Source organism: Palaemon carinicauda, chromosome 14 (assembly GCF_036898095.1).
Source record: "Palaemon carinicauda isolate YSFRI2023 chromosome 14, ASM3689809v2, whole genome shotgun sequence".
Taxonomy (NCBI): domain Eukaryota; kingdom Metazoa; phylum Arthropoda; class Malacostraca; order Decapoda; family Palaemonidae; genus Palaemon; species Palaemon carinicauda.
In genome coordinates, this window is record NC_090738.1 from 71056529 (window position 1) to 71076528 (window position 20000).

Genomic DNA, 20000 nt, shown 5'->3' on the forward strand with positions numbered 1-20000 from the left:
CAGATGCTATTGTCTTTTTGTGATTTCACCTCGAGAATCTGATCCTGAGGTCGTTAAGAGAATCCAGGCATAATGTATTTAAATATACGGTTTTATATATATATATATATATATATGTATATATATATATATATATATATATATATATATATATATATATATATATATATATATATATATATATATATATATATATATATATACACATATATATGTATATGTATATATATATATATATATATATATATATATATATATATATATATATATATATATATATATATATATATATATATATATATATGTATTTATATATTATGTATAGGTATACATACATATATACATATTATATATATATATATATATATATATATATATATATATATATATATATATATATATATATGTATTTATAATTTATGTATAGGTATATATACATATATACATATATATATATATATATATATATATATATATATATATATATATATATATATATATATATATATATATATATGTGTGTGTGTGTGTGTGCGTGTATATATATATATATATATATATATATATATATATATATATATATATATATATATATATATATATATATATATATATATATATATATATATATGTATATATATATATATATATATATATATATATATATATATATATATATATATATATATATATATATATATATATATATATATCTTACTTATAGGTATAATCGTACAGTTTAACATATATTTTCCAAAAAGCCTATAAAAGAAACACAGGAAATATAAATAAATCACTATATTTCGGCCAATAAACATTAGCCCTCTTCAGGATGTAAAGTAAAATGAAGAGTACAGTAGACAGTGATAGTTTATATAGGAAAGCAAAATGGTGTTAACAATTCTTCTACAGTTCTTATAAGTGCTGGAATTTTTTGCCGAATTTAATTACATCCAGGTGTGTCTTCCCATTGTTGAGCCGCTCGGAGGATATCTTGAACTCTGATGAATATCTGGTGGTCGATCTCCTTCGATTATCTTCTTTCTGATTGGGTTTAGAATAGTATTGTCCACTGTGTCAGCTTTCTATTGGCCGCTTGATAGTTTAATTCTGTTTGATTGATTTATGATGGTTGATTCCAGGATTTTCTATTTGTACGGACAGGTACTCTTAAAAAGCAGAGACGACTTACTCCAGTTAATCTGGTGCCCTAAATCTCTAAGGTGAACGAAAATACCCGCGTTTTCATAGCCATACCTGACAGATCCTTTGTGTTTGGATAGTCTCTGAGATAGCGTAGACTTTTTCACAATCCCCACATGGTACTTTATAAACGCCGGATTCTATTTCTCCTTTGTTTATATAAACATTAATAAGGACACTTCGTATGTTCTTGGGATATGAAAAAAAAAAAAAAACAAAGGAGTTGTCAGTTTTGATATTATTTGTTATATTTCTAAATATCCTGATCTATGTATATTTCCTGTGCTTCTTTTATGGGCCTTTTTGAAAAAAAAACATGTACACACACACACACACACACACACACACACACACACACACACATATATATATATATATATATATATATATATATATATATATATATATATATATATATATATATATATATATATATATGCGTGTGTGTGTGTGCGTGTATGTGTGTTTATATATATCCAATAGTTCTATTTCGGGCTTTATTGTTAATATTTACTCAGGTGTCATCGAATTCCGCAGTATTTTTCCAGCTATTTCTTTAAAAGAATTTCAAGCATTATCGATCTTCGATGATCCATAATTGGGACATGTCATAAGAACTCATTCTTTCACAACCAGATAAAAAGAAAGAAATAAGTCTAATAATATACAATGATGGTATCCGTGCCTGATCAACCAGTCGTCTTAGTAGAACTCCTTTATTAATATGAGAAGATTAAATAAAAGTAGCACAACCATTAATTAGATTCCTTTATTGTGATTATGATAATTTACTCCCTCGCCAACTTCATTTCTTCGTCAAGCTTAGGGTACTTCAGAAATAAAGATAATTATCAGGTTCTTCCACGCCCTTAATGAGTTTACATTAATCATCTTCTCTAAAGGGGATATTCTAGACAATGAGGTGGGGATCAAAATGAGAGACCCTTGGAATTAGCGTTTGGTGAAAGAGAAGGTTCGTAAATTAGACTGGAAGCTACAATAGACGATTGCTCCTAATTGTTTCGACTCTTTCAACTTTACCTGACTACTGGTAATGTTATTTTTTTTATCTATATCTGTTTCTGTTATCCTTGTATTTCTTAATTTATGAATTTTATCCTATTTTGTATTTTTACTTATTAGTATTTTTGCTTGTAAGTAAGAATGAAAAGAAAAAGAAAAATAAATTCTTAATCATGATGCTCTAAATTATAATATATATATATATATATATATATATATATATATATATATATATATATATATATATATATATATATATATATATATATATATATATATATATATTGATCTGTGTTTTATCTTATATTCACATAATTTCTATGTAAAACAATTAATAAAATTTACATTTAATTGAAACCTTGATCTCTTTATGTGAAAAATAACTAATTTTATATTTTCAATCAATTTACTATTAGAGGATAGGAATAATAAATTTTATCTTATGACTCACTAAATCCCATTTTTAGGTTTTCTTTCCATTTTGTTAATGTAATCTCACTTAAAAATCTCTTCGCCCTTGATAAAAGGTCAAAAGTGTTATGAGGTATTTGACGTGAAGACGATTTAATGCCAGCATATGCGTAGATCTCCCTAATGGGAGCTACCATCATAATATGATGCGTGTCCAGTATCACTTCTAAAACTCAGAAAAACAAATGCCACCCCACATGGATTCATTCGCGGAATCATCTCTCTTGAGGTCAAATTAGCTATAATTGAATGACTTCGCCACTCGCAACAGTACCACGGAATTCCATTGCATATTTTCGTCTCGTAAAATCTATTTCCATTCTACATTCATTGGAATTCTGGCATTCAGACCGTTAAAACTTAAATAAAAGTTACAAGGTTGAAGGAGTGAAGATATTTTTCTAAGAAATGTAATAGGTAAAGAACCAGTTAATTTTTTCTTCTCTTTATACAACGTATTTTATAAGCGACTTCTGGTATGGAATTGTAATTAATACCTATCGAAGGATAATGCATCCTATATAATTAATGGGCAAAGATTTTTTTCTATATATATGATATTATTATCACAAGAAATGTTTATTGCGTATATTTGACTATTTAAACATTTTGATATTTCTTTTTCGAAAGTGAAAAGGTTAAATAAAAATAAAAGAGCTAAAAGGCATGAAATACTTTATATAATATTTATCAAGTAGTTTTACATAATATATATATATATATATATATATATATATATATATATATATATATATATATATATACATATATATATATATATATATATATATATATATATATATATATATATATATATATATATATATATGTATATATATATATATATATATATATATATATATATATATATATATATATATATATATATATATATATATATATATTATATGTTTATATATATTATATGTATATATATATATATATATATATATATATATATATATATATATATATATATATATTTCTTTTTTTCTACAAGTACTGTATCTTAGTAAACACTAATGTTCTATTAATTCTTCTTAAACAACATCTCCTACTACACTTATTGACGCAAAGGGCCACGTTTAGATCTCACCCGTCATCTCTATCTTCATCTTTTCATTTAATATTTCTCTATCCATCATCTCCTACTTAGCGCTTTATGGTCTTCAGCCACATAGGCCTGGGGCTTTTAACTTTTATAGCGCCTTTTGAAGGCCAGCTGAACATTTGGTGAACTAATCTCTCTGTGGGAGTGTGAAGAGGGTGCCCAAACCATCTCCATCTACACCTCATTAGGATCCCATCCACGTATGGCCCTCTTGTAATCTCTCTTATAGCTTCATTTGTAATCCTGTCCCGCCATTTACCATCCAATATCCTTCTTAGGGTTTTTATTCTCAAATCTATTAAAGCTATAGGAGATGGTTTCGTTATCATACCAAAAATCATGTCCATAGAATAACACTGATAACACTTAATTGATATATAGTCTAATTTTTAAATGTAATTTCAGTTGATTTGATTTCACAATTTTACTTAACCTAACCATTGTCTAATCTATTGTTTTTTAATCTTTCAATAAATAGTAATTCTAAAAACCTTCTATTTGAGATTATAGTTCCTGAATACTTATATGGTTATATATCTTTAATCCTTTCTACTTCCAATGATATTTAATCCTCTACTGTATACCATGTTCTCATCATCTCTGTCTTTCTGCTATTTATCTTCAGTCCTACCTCGTGTGATATTCCATGCATTATAATAATCAACCATTGCAAATCCTGTGGTGTTCTGGTAACAAAGATAGCATCATCAACATACTCTAGGTCTGCTAAACTCCTATTACCAATCCATTCCAATCCTTTTCCAACATCTCCAATTGTTCTACACATTAAAAATCCACGAGGAGGATAGACAGCATAGGTAACAAAACACTCTCTTGGAGAACCGCGAGTTTCACTGGATATGAATTTAATAAGACTCGACTAACATTAACCTTGAATTTCCTGTGCTCAAGTATAGACTTTTTCAAATATATACCTATATATATATATATATATATATATATATATATATATATATATATATATATATATATATATATATATATATATATATATATATATATATACATACATATATATATATATATATATATATATATATATATATATATATATATATATATATATATATATATATATATGTATATATATATATATATATATATATATATATATATATATATATATATATATATATATATATATATATATATATATATATATATATATATATATATATATATATATATATATATATGTATATATATATATATATATATATATATATATATATATATATATATATATATATACATATCTAAATCTCTCTCTCTCTCTCTCTCTCTCTGTATATATATATATATATATATATATATATATATATATATATATATATATATATATATATATATATATATATATATACATACATATCTATCTATATCTATATATATATATATATATATATATATATATATATATATATATATATATATATATATATATATATATATATATTTAATATGAATTCAATTAATAATGTAGGATTCTCCACAAAATTGGTTAGTGCATACTATCAAAGTCTTTTTCATAGCCCAACAAATGACATCAAAAGTGGATTTCTATAATCTATGTATTGCTGTACAACATGTCTCAAAATGAAAATTTGGTCAGCGCAACTTCTACCTTTCCTAGATCCTGTATGTTCATCTCTCAGCTCTTCATTAATCTTTCTCTCCAGTCTCTTTATAATAAGCATATCAAATATTTACATAACAACTGACGTAAGTGTTATAAGTCTGCAATTATGGTAATCAGAAAGGATTCCTTTTTTATTTATGTATTTATTTATTTATATTTTTTTTTTCTTTTTCCATTTCCACCAACACTCTCAACTCGCATTCGTCAGGTTTTGTCGCTATATTCCGCATTGTATAAATTAATGTTATGAGAATTATGGGATTCACCTAATTTTCGACCAATATCACCTCTGGGGATATTTCATTTTATCCAGGTGCTTTCCAACCCTTTAGTGTTGTGAGGATAGCTTGGACTTCAAAGGCACTGAACTCATTCATGTGCACATCAAGTTCTTCATCAGCTTCATGTGACGGTGCCTAGAGAAAGATTGTGAACTCAAAGGCAGTGTGAAAGCATCTGAGTTAATGTATTATGGAACACTCCTTTATATACAAAACCTCAAGGGAACAGGAAATTACATGTTCCAGAAAATGACAATGTTACATAAGCGACACACAGACATGTTTATCCTGGTTATTTTTAGGGTGAGGGAAGAGCGAAGATACAAGCATAATATATACGAAAGGAATTATGTACAATTGTGTGACCTGCGGTTGGTACATGGCTCCCCCCCTAAAAATGACATACTGTACAAGTTAAATAGGGTGCCCTGATCTAGAGAGGCGAACTGTAGGCGGGTCATCTGGCAGAAGATAAGCATGTTTTAGACGATCAATGGAGACTCAGTCCTCTTTGCCACGAATGTTTAATAGGAATGCTTTCGGACTGCGTCGGATCACAAGGAAAGAGCCCGTGTAAGGGGGCGTTAGCGGTGGCTTGGTAGAGTCGTTGCGTAGGAAGACATGCGTTGCAGAGTGCAATTCTGTTGGTATGTGATGCTTCGCTGGGGGCTTGTAAGTCTGGTGGCATGGAGTAGGAGGAGGTTCTAGAAGGAAAAAATTTGGCAGGGACGACCAACGGGTCGCCATACACCATTTCAGCTGCCGAGACGTCGAGGGCATGTTTAGGAGTGGTCCTTAGGACCCAGGGAAGCTGAGTAAACCAGTTGAAATCCTTGCAGCGGGACATCAAAGCTGCTTTGAGGGTGCGATGAAAACGTTCAACCATTCCATTGGCAGCGTGGTTGTAGGCCGTTGTCTGATGTAGGGTGATGCCCAGGAGATTCGCTAATGATGTCCACAATTGAGAGGTGAAAGTGGTTCCCCTGTCAGAAGAAATATGCTCAAGGATACCAAATATTGCAATTCATCCAGAGAGTAAGGCAGATGTACATGAGGCGGACTTTGCAGGTTCCATGTGAATTGCTTCAGGCCAACGGGTGGAGCGGTCGATGACGGTAAACAGGTGACGATGTCCTTGTGATGTGGGTAGGGGGCCTACAACATCGATGCGAATGTGTTTAAAATGACGCTGAGGTTAAGGAAAGGTGCCCACTCCTGAATCCATGTGTCGATGTACTTTGGAAGTTTGGCAAGAAGTACAGGCGCGTACCCAATCCTTAGCATTCTTAGAAATGCCGTGCCAAATGAACTTTGCCTTCAGCAGCTGTGCAGTAGAACGGCACGAGGGATGTGAAAGGCCGTGAATGAAATCAAACACCTGTCGGTTCATGGGAGCAGGAGTCCAAGGTCACGGTCTGCCAGTACTGACGTCATAGAGGAGGGTTGTGTTGGAGTCTTCGAGGGGAAAGTCTTCCCAACGGAGGGATGTGCAGGATGTCCTACATGCTTGATACTCTGGATCCTGTTGTTGGGCTTCAGCCTGGAGTGTTCGAGGGGAAACTCTTCCCAACGGAGGGATTTGCAGGATGTCCTACATGCTTTATACTCTGGATCCTGTCGTTGGGCTTCAACCAGGGCATTGTAATCCAATCCCAGTTGAACGGCAGGACATCAGCCAGGGCGTTGTAATCCAATTCCAGTTGAACAGCAGCCAACGTGTTTCTTTACATTGCATCGGGAACGGGATTCTTTTTCCCATGGACGTATTGAAGGATACAATTGTATTCAGCCACGGCGGAGAGATGTCGGTGTTGCCAGGCGGACCAGGCATCAGACTGTCGAGTAAAGGCGTGCACCAGAGGTATGTGGTCTGTGCGAATGACGAAGGGCGTACCTTCTAAGAAATGCCGAAAGTGACGGACAGCCAAGTGCACCGCCAGCAATTCTCGATTGAAGGTAGAATACCATGATTCTGACTTGGACAGTTTTCTGCTGAAGAAGGCCAATGGGTGGGCGAGCCGTTGACCACCTGCTCGAGTACTGCACCAATAGCGACGTCGCTGGCATCGGTGGAGAGAAGGAGAGGGGCATGTGGGATAGATAAAAGTGAGAGCAGCAGCAGTTGATAGGGCCTTCTTTGTATTGCAAAAGGCTGCATCTTGAAGAGGACCCCACTTCAGGTCCTTTGGCTTGCCCTTGAGGGAGGCGTAGAGGGGAGCAAGAGTGGCAGCAATGGCGGGCAGAAAACAGTGATAATAGTTGATCATGCCCAAGAATTCCTGCAGAGCTTTGACTGTCGAGGGCACGGGGAAGTTCTGAAGTGAGGGGGTGGACATCTTCGGGAGTGATGCGGTGCCCTAAGAACAACACTTCGTTGGCACCAAAGGTACACTTGTCGTACCGGACTACAAGGCTATTTTGTTGCAGGCGGTCGAGCACGATGCGCAGGTGACGGAGGTGTTCCTCTTTTGAGGAGGAGAACAAAGTGTGTCGTCCACATAACATACACAGAAAGGGAGGTCCCCTAAGAGGCCATCCATGAGACGTTGAAATGTTGCCCAAGCATTAGGAAGGCCAAAATGGGAGTAATTTAAGGTGTATGTACCAAACGGAGTGGTGATGGCTGTCTTGGGGATGTCTTCTGAGTTCATAGGCACCTGATAATACCCCTTTAGGAGATCGAACGTAGAGAAAACCTTTGCTTTGTGCAGGTAGGAGGTCACGTCGGCAATGTTTGGGAGGGGGTAGTGATCCAGTCCTGTTTGCATGTTCAGGCACCTGTAATCCCCGCACAGACGAGAGGGAGCCGTCTTTCTTCAGAACGATGTGTAAGGGTGACAACCATGGGCTGGAGGCCTTTTGGCAAAGGCTCATATCCTCCATTTCGGTGAACGTGTGTTTGGCGGCGGCCAATCGTTCCGGTACCAGATGTCTGAATTTTGCGAAGACTGGGGGTCCCGTCGTCTTGATATGGTGATAAATACCATGCTTGGCAGGAACCGTGGGCGTTTGGCGAAGTTCTGGACGGAAAACTTCCGGGTACGACGTGAGGATGTTGGCATAGGCATCCGTGGGTGCGCTAATGTGGGGAGCAAAGTTAGAGGTGGCAGGTTGAAGAGGTGTCGACAAGTACGAGTCTGCGTTGACCAATCGTCGGTGGGCGACATCGACCAGAAGGTGGAAATGAGAGAGGAAATCCGCACCGTGGATTGGCATTGTGACGTCAGCAACGAGAAACTTCTAATTGAATTTACCATTTCCGAACGATAATGTGAGGTTCTCGTAACTGTAGGTGGGTATCGCAGATCTGTTGGCAGCTACCAAGCGGACGTCGGCAGATGTAGACAGACTACGTCGTGTCTTGAAGAGTTTCCTTGGCAAAAGAGAACGACAAGCACCCGTGTCTACCAAAAATAGCATGCCCGTTCCTGCATCATGTAAAAAGAAAAGATTAGAAACACTTGAGGCCACCGCTACGAGTGATGGCCTACTTATACGTTTTTTGGCCAATCACAATCTTTGGCACATTTCTTCGCAGTTGCCCCGAATCTGAAGTGGTAGTAGCAGAACTGACACGGATGGGAGGTAGTAAGTGGCTGTAGAAGTTGTTTGTTGGTGCGCGAGCGATTGGTGGGCGTCTTTGTCGCTGCTTCGGCACGTCACGGTGTGGGCGTGTATGTCCTACGGCATTCTTGTCAGCTTCAGTTGACGTTGAATAGGCATCTTCTTCATCAGGTGTGGAGGCATTGATGGAGGTCTTGAAGTGGCTGTCCATAAGGGTGTACGCTTTGGTCATTAAGTCCTTTATGGGTAAACTATCGACATTGGGTATGGCAGCGCGTATAGGTCCTGGTAAACGGCTTATCCAAAGGGCACGGAGTATGTTCACCTCACGAGCAGAGCCGTCTGCGGCAGGTTGAAGGCAAGCGATACTGGCCATTTCCCTGAGGGCAAGCGAGGCCCTTTGGTCCCCCAACGGTTGTTGCGAGAGCTGAAAAAGCTTTGCTACACGGGCGGCTGGCGACGGCGAGTACTGCTGCAGAAGGTATGTTTTGAGGACGTCATACGCTATTGGGGTATCTCCTTGTTTACAAAGCCAGTCGGATATTTCCGGGAAGGTGTCCTTGGGTATCGCTGCGAGAACATAATCTGTTTTGGTGGTTGAGCGAGTCACGCCCTTGATGCGAAACTGGACCTCTGCACGCTGAAACCAAGCAAACGCCTCTCCGCTGGCAAACGGTGAAAATTTGAATGGGGCAGCCGCAGCGCCAACTGCTGTAGAATCCGTCATAGTACCAACGATGGAGGGGCGAGGGGGGTGGGGGTGGAAGGCGGTGGGAGCGAGTCGACTTCCGGGGTCACCAAGGTGAGGGTGCCGAGAGAAAGGTTATGAACTCAAAGGCAGTGCGAAACCAACTGAGATAATTTATTATGGAACACTCCTTTATAAACAAAACCTCAAGTCAACAGGAAATTACATGTTCGAGAAAATAACAATGTTACATAGGCGACACGCAGACATGTTTATTCTGGTTATTTTTAGTGCGAGGGAAGAGCGAAGATACAAGCATAATATATACAAAATGAATTATGTACAATTGTGTGACAAACGGTTGGTACATTCAGGTATATCGATCAAATTATTACTTCCTATATCATATTCATGACCTCACAAAAGTGTTCCTTCCATCGTTTTCTTTCTTCATCATCTGTTGTTATAACAGATCCATCTTTCTGTTTGAAGGGTATATGCTTCTTCTTATCTCCTGTCAACATTTCATTAATAATTCTATGAATAATTCTTACACCATATACCCCTTCCTGAATTCATAGCTTTGTCAGGGTCATCTCCTTTTCTGCCTAGATATTATCTCCAGTTATTCCAGGCTTTTCTTTTTATCACCCTATCAGTACTGGTACACTTAGCATGCTCTACCTTGTAATTTTCTTTACTTCCTTAAAAATATTCTACAATAAGTTTCTGCTTTTGTCTCCTTTTTATAGTACCCAAGTATCACTTGATACCCATGGTTTTCTCCTTGTAACTGCGTGTCCAGAGACTTCACTACCAACTGACAGATATATGTTTCTAATTTCTTAAAAAACTGTCTGTTTTTTTGTCTCTTACCGTTTCTAAGACTGAGAATTTAATCCAAAATTAAATTGCAAATGTTTCTCTGTGCCCCTCTTCTAAAAACTCAGTTGTTTCAAACCTAGGTATTCTATTCATCTTTCTATCAGGTGATTTCAGTTTCAATTTCTGTATGACAATGAGGAGCTGGTTATCACCACCCATATCGGCACCTGTATAACTTCTTACATTTCTTAGCGTACTTCTTCTCTCTTTATTAATGTCACTGTGATCTGTTTGATTTTTATATTTTTCGCATGGTTAACACGAAATGTATTTACTGATGTTCTTGTTTTGAAAAAGAGTACCTCCAATGACAAGTTTGTTTGCTGAACATAAACTTATGAAATGTTGTCCATTTTCATTTGCAACTTCATCAACACCCATGACACCCATTATATTATCTATTCTTTCCAACTTAAGCATTATAGTCTCTAATCACAATTTACATACTTGTCTTCCTGGGATCTTATCTATTACACTATGCAGTTCTTCAAAGGATTCATCTATCCTGTCTTCATGGGAATAATTTGTTAGGTATTGCGAAGTATAATACTCATATTGTACTGTTTTGATTTGAACTTTGCTAGTAGCAATCTATTATTTATAGATCTCCACTCGGTTAATGCATCGTCTGTTTTTGGTGCCATCATCATTCCTACCCCTTTTCTTCCAACACCATCTGATCTTCCCGAGTAGATATATATATATATATATATATATATATATATATATATATATATATATATATATATATATATATATATATATATATATATATATATATGTGTGTGTGTGTGTGTGTGTGTGTGTGTGTGTGTCTGTGTCTGTGTGTTTATTCCGCTATCAGAATTTTTTCAAATGTTGACAACGGAATAAAGAATATATTGAAAATATGGTTATGCAAAAGAAATTATGATTAAAGCCTCAAAATTATTGGGACATTATTGACTTGAATCTTTCTTTTGTGGTAGCATTTTGACGATGTTAAATAATCACAATTATACATAAATGATTCCTTGAATTGAGCGATATAGCTCAACATTTAGATTTTTACAGTGAACAATAGTTGATTTTTAATACAAATGATATGGGCGTAGATAAAATAGTTACCCAGTTGATGTGGACGATGTAAACAGTAACTAAAAAAAAGTACATTTAATTTTTTTCATTTTATTTCCAAGAATATCGTATAACGGGAGCCTTAGTAATATGGTTCCTTAATAGTTTAATTGATACATAATCCTGAAATAACTACCAATACCACTTTTTCCTTACAAGCATTTAAAGAGCTGGTGTGGATACTACTTACCTTCACGTAAATTAACCAATGAACTGTGACGTTCGACTGTGCACATGCAGAATTTTCTGGTATTACTACTCAAGTATTACTGTCAACATTTTAGGTATTAGTTTGAATGTGAAAGAACAGGAAGAAATTTTCTAATCGTCGTGTCAGCGGTGTAATGTTACCACTTTCAATTGCACGTGTATAGTATAGTTTCATAAAACGTCTATATTTTTTTTTTTTATCAAATTAGGTTTTTAAGATAATGATTTCTCTTTAAGGTTTATTTTTTAATTTTTTTATTTTTTTTTCGCAGAAACATAGCATTAGTTTTAAGTACCGTTTTTAGCCCGATAAAAAATAGATGGCATGCTATTTATGGGTGAATATGCATACATGTTCGGGTAACGCAACATGTAAAAAGGTTAATTTCCTTATTACACCATAGAGCTTTCTCCTCGTCTCAAATTATCCTCTTAGTTTCTCATTAAGTATGGAAAGGTAAATTTGCTGGCTCTGGGCGTTTTTCTTGCCCATAAGAGATACTTGTTGCCTAATTGAATGTAGGTGGAATAAGAGGGCTAGATTTAGAACACGTTCCCAGAAATCGACCTTCTGTCCATAACCACTTTCCCCTGAATTAGATATATGAGTACGTTGGATGTGATACATACCATCCAGAATTATAATCTGTAATTGATCCATAAACAGGTTATTCACTCAACAAATAATTACCTAATTAATAAAAAAGTTAAAATAATAAATTTTTAAAAGTTAATTCAATCGTTAATAAAGACTTCAAACAAGAAGATATATGTCAATTTCAAATTGCATAATAGGAGAAATATAGTCAAAATCATTTTATGGGAGTTATACGTAACAGTACTACATAAGAACACACACACATGCACTCACACAAATACACACATATTTGCACACGACCACAAGCACACATACACACAAATATATATATATATATATATATATATATATATATATATATATATATATATATATATATATATATATATATATATATATATATATATATATATATATATATATATATATATATATATATGTATATAAAACGGATTTTGAAGCGAAGTGAAAAATCTATTTTTTGGGTGAAGTAGCCATGTCGTCCTGATTGAAGTTCCTTCATCAGTAGCTTCCTAGATTATATTTGACTACAGTGATATATCCCAAAGAATTCACCAAAGGTATCCAGAATTCTAACTCCTGGAGCGAATATCCCCTAAAATTGGATATCGCGTAATCAAGGGACGCATCCTTTATTGACAGGTCTCATAGCTAACCACACCACTAATAGAATTTCTGCTTCGAGGGGGAAAAGGGGCAAGAATATAGGAGAGTCGTTAAAGAGACAACGCTCTCGACACTCCTACTGTACTATAGATAGTGTGCCGAATCGCCACCGCGAGGTGCCACCAAGCCATTCTTTGTAGCTTTGTAGGTGTTCCAGATACAGTACCATAGGGAGGGATTCATTATCCTTTTGTCAAAAAAGAGGGTGGGTCCATCAGGACGACATGGCTACCTCACCCAAAAATAGATTTTTCGGTTTGCTTCAAAATCCGTTTTTTGGGCTCAGGCCATGTCGTCCTGATGGAAGTTCACCAGAGCTTTAATGTATCCGTGGATTTTCAATAGTGCCGTTATCTCGAGATAAATATTTCCTATTTGGTCATCTAGACCTAGAGATAATTGATGTTACCGTTATACATCTATTAACTGATCATAAACTATGTCAGCTCTTCCTGCCCCCTACAGGGAAGAGTCTGTGTAGACTCTAGGAAAAAACCCGAGGATTGTGAGTTCAAGGAACAATCTAGCAAACAGTTTGTATATTAGTGCTATCATATACATAAAGGATAGTTTGTACTTACATGGTATATCTCTGTATAGGTTACTGATACCTCCCAAGTGTGGCTGAAAAGAGACAGACAGGTTTATATACATGTAGGAAACCTTAGTTCAGTAAAATAAACAGTTTAGTACAATCAGTTCTTATCTGTTTGCTTGGAACAGTCTTAACCTTAGGTCCCTAATATTTTCTTAAAAATTAAAAGAATCAAGGATGCTCTGACTTTATTCTCAATCTAGAATGTTTAAGGCGAAAAGGATGCAAAGATTCCTTTTATTGTTTATTACAAAAATAGAAATCATGTTTGTATTCAAATACATCCTATGCAGAACAATCCTGCATAAAAGCATAAATAGTAATAACAGAATTAAAATAAGTTTCACCCGAAAACGAAAAACATTAGCCACTCTAAGGGAAATATAGAATTTCACTATGTATTCGGTTGTTACTAGGAACACTGTGCATATAAGTATGTGTGGCACCTGTGTCAGTCTATTATGCTTAATGTCACCTGTGTAGAGAGAACAGTCTATAGTGTTATCACTAAACACAATACTCAACATGATATGTCTTACGAGTCTATCATGTACACCCTTCACTAAAAGTCCCAATTAGTGCACTGTTCTTTGCAGTAATCAAGCGGCAGGTTTTATAACACTGCCTGCCGCCACCACATGAAATTTTATTTCCTATAATTGCTTCGCATAGTGTTTGCAAAAAACTCTGGATGGCTTCCATCCAGTATAAGCACGAAGGCTTTCAAACGACATTGTCAGAAAGAAATTCAGAGACGAGGCAACTTTTCTCGGATCAGGAACTGCGGGCGTACTGCCGGGATCCGCTCTGCGTATAAAATATGTAATTTTCGCCCTTAACTGTTTCAAGGATAATGTTGAACCAGAGGTCTCCCTCCTGAAAAGCTGACCTCCCTTAAAGTCTGAAGTTCTACGAAGATAGACCTTTAGGCATTCCACTGGGCAGAGTGATGCTTCTTCCTTCAGAGGGCAGATTCTCCAGGGACCCCATCTCTTAGTGGGCAGCTCGTTCTTGGCGGGAAACGTTGGGTCCGGAAAGAAGGTCAGTTCTCCGGCGTATGTGAACTGAATGTGGCCATCATCCCTCGAAAGGGCCTATATTGCGGTAACTCTGGCTCCTGAGGCTAGTGCAAATAAGAATATCTCCTTTTGAGTCAAGTCTTTCAGCGAACAATCCTCATTGTTCAGAGTTGATGCTAAGGGAAGAACCTTATCCAAAGACCATGAAATGGGCTTTGGAGGAGCTGCGGGTCGAAGTTTAGCACAGGCTTTTGGAATCTTGTCGAAGATTTCATTACCAAAGTCTACCTGGAAGGCAAATAGTATTGGTCTGGCTAGGGCAGATTTACATATAGTAATCGTGTTGGCTGCTAAACCTTGTTCATGAAGATGGATGAAGAAGGACAAACACAAATCCGTAGAAATCTCCTTAGGTGTCTTCGACTTGACAAAGGCTACCCATTTCTTCCAGGAGGACTCGTATCATCTTCTTGTTGACTTTGAATTGTATTCTTCTAAGAAGTTGATACTATCCCTAGAAATCCCAAACCGTTCCTTGACCGCTAGGGCGAGAAAATCATGAGATGAAGGTTCTGGGCTTTCTCTGATGAAGCTGAGACATTCAATTTCTGCACTTGCTGAGTCAGAACTAGGTCCGGCAACGGAATCAGCTTCAGTCGTAGTTCCATTATCAAAGGAAACTAAACACTGTTGGGCCACTAGTGGGCCACTATTGCTGCTATCCCTCGAAAGGACCTCAGTTTGTCGAGGACTTTCAGCAGAATCTATGGATATTGCGTCTGTCGCTTCTACTGGAGGATCCTCGTATGAGGGTACATACAGGGGTTAGCTTCTTGTTTTCTTGTTGTCGCTCGTTGCGAAGAGGTCTATCTGCAGTCCTCGGACTTTGCTTAATATTAAGGAGAATGATTTTGCGTCTAGGGACCATTCTGACTCTATCGGGTTGACCCTGGATAGAGCGTCCGCTGTCACATTGCGGAAACCTTGAAGGTGGACTGCTAGACGGAGGATAGCCAGTATCACTTGATTTATGTGAGGCGATCTCGAGCCTTGTCGATTTAGTCATCTCATTACAACTTCGCTGTCTAGAACCAGACAGATGTGGATTGAGCAGCGAAGTTCCAGTTTCTTCAGAGAGAGAAGAACCGCCATGGCTTCCAGAAAATTTATGTGGAAGGTCTTGAAGAGGGGAGACCAGGTTCCCTGGACTCTCCGATGAGGAGAGTGACCTCCCCACCCCTCTTTTTAGGCGTCCGTGTGAACGGTGACTGCCGGTGGAGGTGGTTTCAGAGGTGCCTTGCTCTTCAGGTTCTTGGCTTCCGACCATGGTTTGAATAGTGATCACAAACGATTTGGAATCGGTCTTTGTAGATCTCTTCTAGCGTTTGATGCGTAGTTTCTCCAAACTCCTGATGCATCTTTTAATTGAGTTTTCAATATTGGATCTGTCACTGAGGCAAACTGGAGGGACCCCAACACTCTCTCTTGTTGCCTTCTTGATATCCTGTCGGATTGAACCAGTCTCTTGACAGATCCTGCTATCTCTTTCCTCTTCTTTGAAGGAATGGAAAGACAGTGTGACTGTAAATCCCAGTGGACACCGAGCCACTGGAACTTTTGAGCTAGAGATAGACGAGACTTTTCCAAGTTGATCTTGAATCCTAAGTGTTCCAGGAACTGGATCACTTGCTTGGAGGCTTGCCTGTACTATTCCTCGGATGCTGCCCACACCAGCCAGCCGTCTAGGTAGGCTACTACCTGGATTCCCTTTAGGCGTAGTTGATGAATGACTGCATTCGCAAGCTTGGTGAATACTCTTTGGGCTATGTTTAGACCGAAGGGCATGGCTCTGAAAATGTACTTTCTTTTCTGTAGTTTGAACCCTAGGTACGGGGAAACTTGACGGTTGATTGGAACATGCCAGTACGCATCCGTTATGTCTATGGAGACTGTGTATGCCCATATGGGCAAAAGGTTCCTTAAGTGTTGATGCGTCAGCATTGTGAATATGGGGTTCAATATGAACTTGTTGAGTGGTGATAAATCCAGAATGACTTTTCCGAATCCTTCTTCGGAACCCAAAATAGCCTTCCTTGGAATCTGATGGAATCTGCCTTCCGTATAACTCTTTTGTTCAGGAGTTCCTGAACATATTCTTCCAGAATGGGGGTCGAGTGCTGTAAGAATTGAGGAAAGTTTGGTGGAGTTGAGCTCCAACTCCACTCTAGTCCGTTCTTGATTAGACTGTGGGCCCATGGATCGAAGGTCCAACGATCCCGGAAGAGTAGAAGTCTCCCTCCTACCGATAGCATCTCACTTGGAGTGCTGGTTGGAGGACTTGCCTCCTTGGCCACGTCAACCTTTGTTACCCCTACCTCTGAAGGGGCATCTAGAGCACCCTCGAAAGGAGCCTCGAGACTTTGGCCTAAAAGTCGTCGATTCGCTTTCAAAGACTGGGGTGAACACCGGCGATTAGGTCACCAGCGTTTGGGGCACCAGTTGGAAGGTTGTGGTTGTATATGCCACCGTCTGGGGCACCATGGCCACGGGAATCTGTTGCTGTTTTCTAGGCCGAGAGGGCACTCTTGGTCGTTTTGATTTATTCTTCGGCTGGGGACCCTCGTCAGCGGAAGATTTTCTTTTTGAGGACAACCCCACTTGGAGAGGAAATTCCTGTTCTCTGTTGCAGCTTTGTCCACGACCTCTTTGACCACTTCGCTTGGGAAGAGGTCTTTTCCCCAGATATTGGAGGCTATGAGCTTCCTTGGTTCGTGTCTCACCGCAGCCGAGGTGAACACGAACTCTCTACAAGTCCTTCGGGGTTTTATAAAGTTGTACAAGTCCTTGGTGACTGTCGCCAAATGAGATTTGGCGAAGTCCATGTACATATGTGGGGTGTCTGGGATGCTTGCCATAGTCTCTAAGCCAGTCTGCAGAGACGTGGAAGCAGCAAGACGTTCTTTAGTCTCATGTTCCCTGTGCAGGAGAGACTCCGACAGTTTCGGGAGGTTTTCGCCCAACTGTCGTCCAGCAATATCTGCCACCAGCTTCCCAACTGTGAAGGTGTTATGAACATCGTTCCAGTCTTTATCATCTGATGGAAAAGCAAGGGAAAGGGGTCTACACTCCTCCAGTGTAGAGCAAGGTTTCTCTGCTTCAACTGCCTTTAAGGCTGCCTTAAACCCTTTGTCCATAAAGAGGAAGGCACGTTTGGGGTCAGCAATAAAGGACAGGTGCTTTTTGCTGAGAGCCGGCACCTTGGAACTAGAAAAGGCCCTCTCTTTCAAGGATGTTGTATATAAGGCCTGAGCCTTGGAGAATTCGAGCACAATCATCTCCTTCGGCTCTGTTTCCTCCTGGATGCAGGTTCCGTCCTTAGACGGACATAGCAGTCCGGGTAGGCCCCTTTGCTGAGCCAAAACTCAATTTCCTCTACTGGGACAGTGCCCAGTTTCTCCGAGAGGAAGATCTTCCCCCCCCCCCCCCTGACATTGGCATATGCTCTGCATATCTCTAAAGGTTAATGTCAGAGAAAGCGTGGAGATCCTTGACGTTTAGCTTCTTCGGGGCTAAACGTGTTGTAACCAGCTGATAGATTTCCGTCCGAAGAGAAGCTTCTTTCTCGGACGAATTATTCTGAATGTCCTGCACCATAGACAGCAGCGAGTGCAACGTACTCATGATAGAATCTAGCTGGGGTGCAGTAGATGAAGTCGAAGGCACCGGCTCAGTCACCATGGCTGAAGATGCCAAAATCGTTACGGTCTTATCAACTTCAGTTCTTCCAGTAAGAGATTGTTCTCAGTCTCCACTGAGACAACCGACAACCAATATGTCATCTAAATGGATGCCCTTTAAGGCGTCCAAAACAACAGATTCCATCGGAATCTGTACTAGGGGAATCTCAGGTTGAGCCTGGGGAATGATTGCATCCGCAGATGCCCTAGGGAAAAGACAGACCCTCATCCTCTCATTAGGAAGGTATGGGCTAGAGGTGTTTTTCTGAAAACCTCTGACCCATTTGCGCAGCGTGTCCCTTGCTGCATCCTTTGACTCAGTAGACTTTTGATCATCAAAGACCTCTTTTACCATTTTGTCACAAACGGTACATACCTGTGGGTCCCAGTATTTGAAAGCCCCCTGGGTGACTGCGCAGTAAGCATGGGCCCTGCACACGTCCTGGCCGTAGAAATTCTTGCTACGGACCGTGCAAAAACTGTTCCCGCACTCGGGATGCTCCTCTTGTAACGAAAGTAAGCATATAGGTATTCGGTGAAATTCTCAGATTTTAGCATACATATTTTTTTTTTTTTTTTTTTTTTTTTTTTTTTAAATATTACCTTAGATAGAGTAAGCTAGAAAATAGGAAAGACACCTACTTGTGTTTCCTGTCCAGCCCATTGCTATGACCTCCTCCAATACAGAACAATAAATTCTTAACGAATTTTGTATGGGAAGATAATATCCTTTGATATAAAGTGTCTTCATAACACAATGTCCCAGGTTCAATAGTGGGGGTAAATTAATGGTTGATAACCATTAAGTGGTAGAGAAGCTCATTCTCTTTTATGTGATGGTATCACAATAGGCTGCCCTTAAAGCACCTTGTAGGTTGGAAAAAAGTTTTTGGGCTATAGCATTGACTGGCGGCGGTATGCCGCCAGACCTGCCGGGCATGCCAGCATATGCCGGCCTATTCTGGGCTATTGAAGGCAGTTACTGTCTTCAGATCTATACTTTGGGTGGCCGATTGCCGGCCGGCAACTTAGTTGCTAGCCAATGGTCATAGTATGTTTATTGTCGTTGGGTTATCGCTCAGCGACACCCCCGGCAAGTGGCGGCTGAGTAAGTGCCGGCCAATAGACAACCAACATGGCCGCCGACAGCAA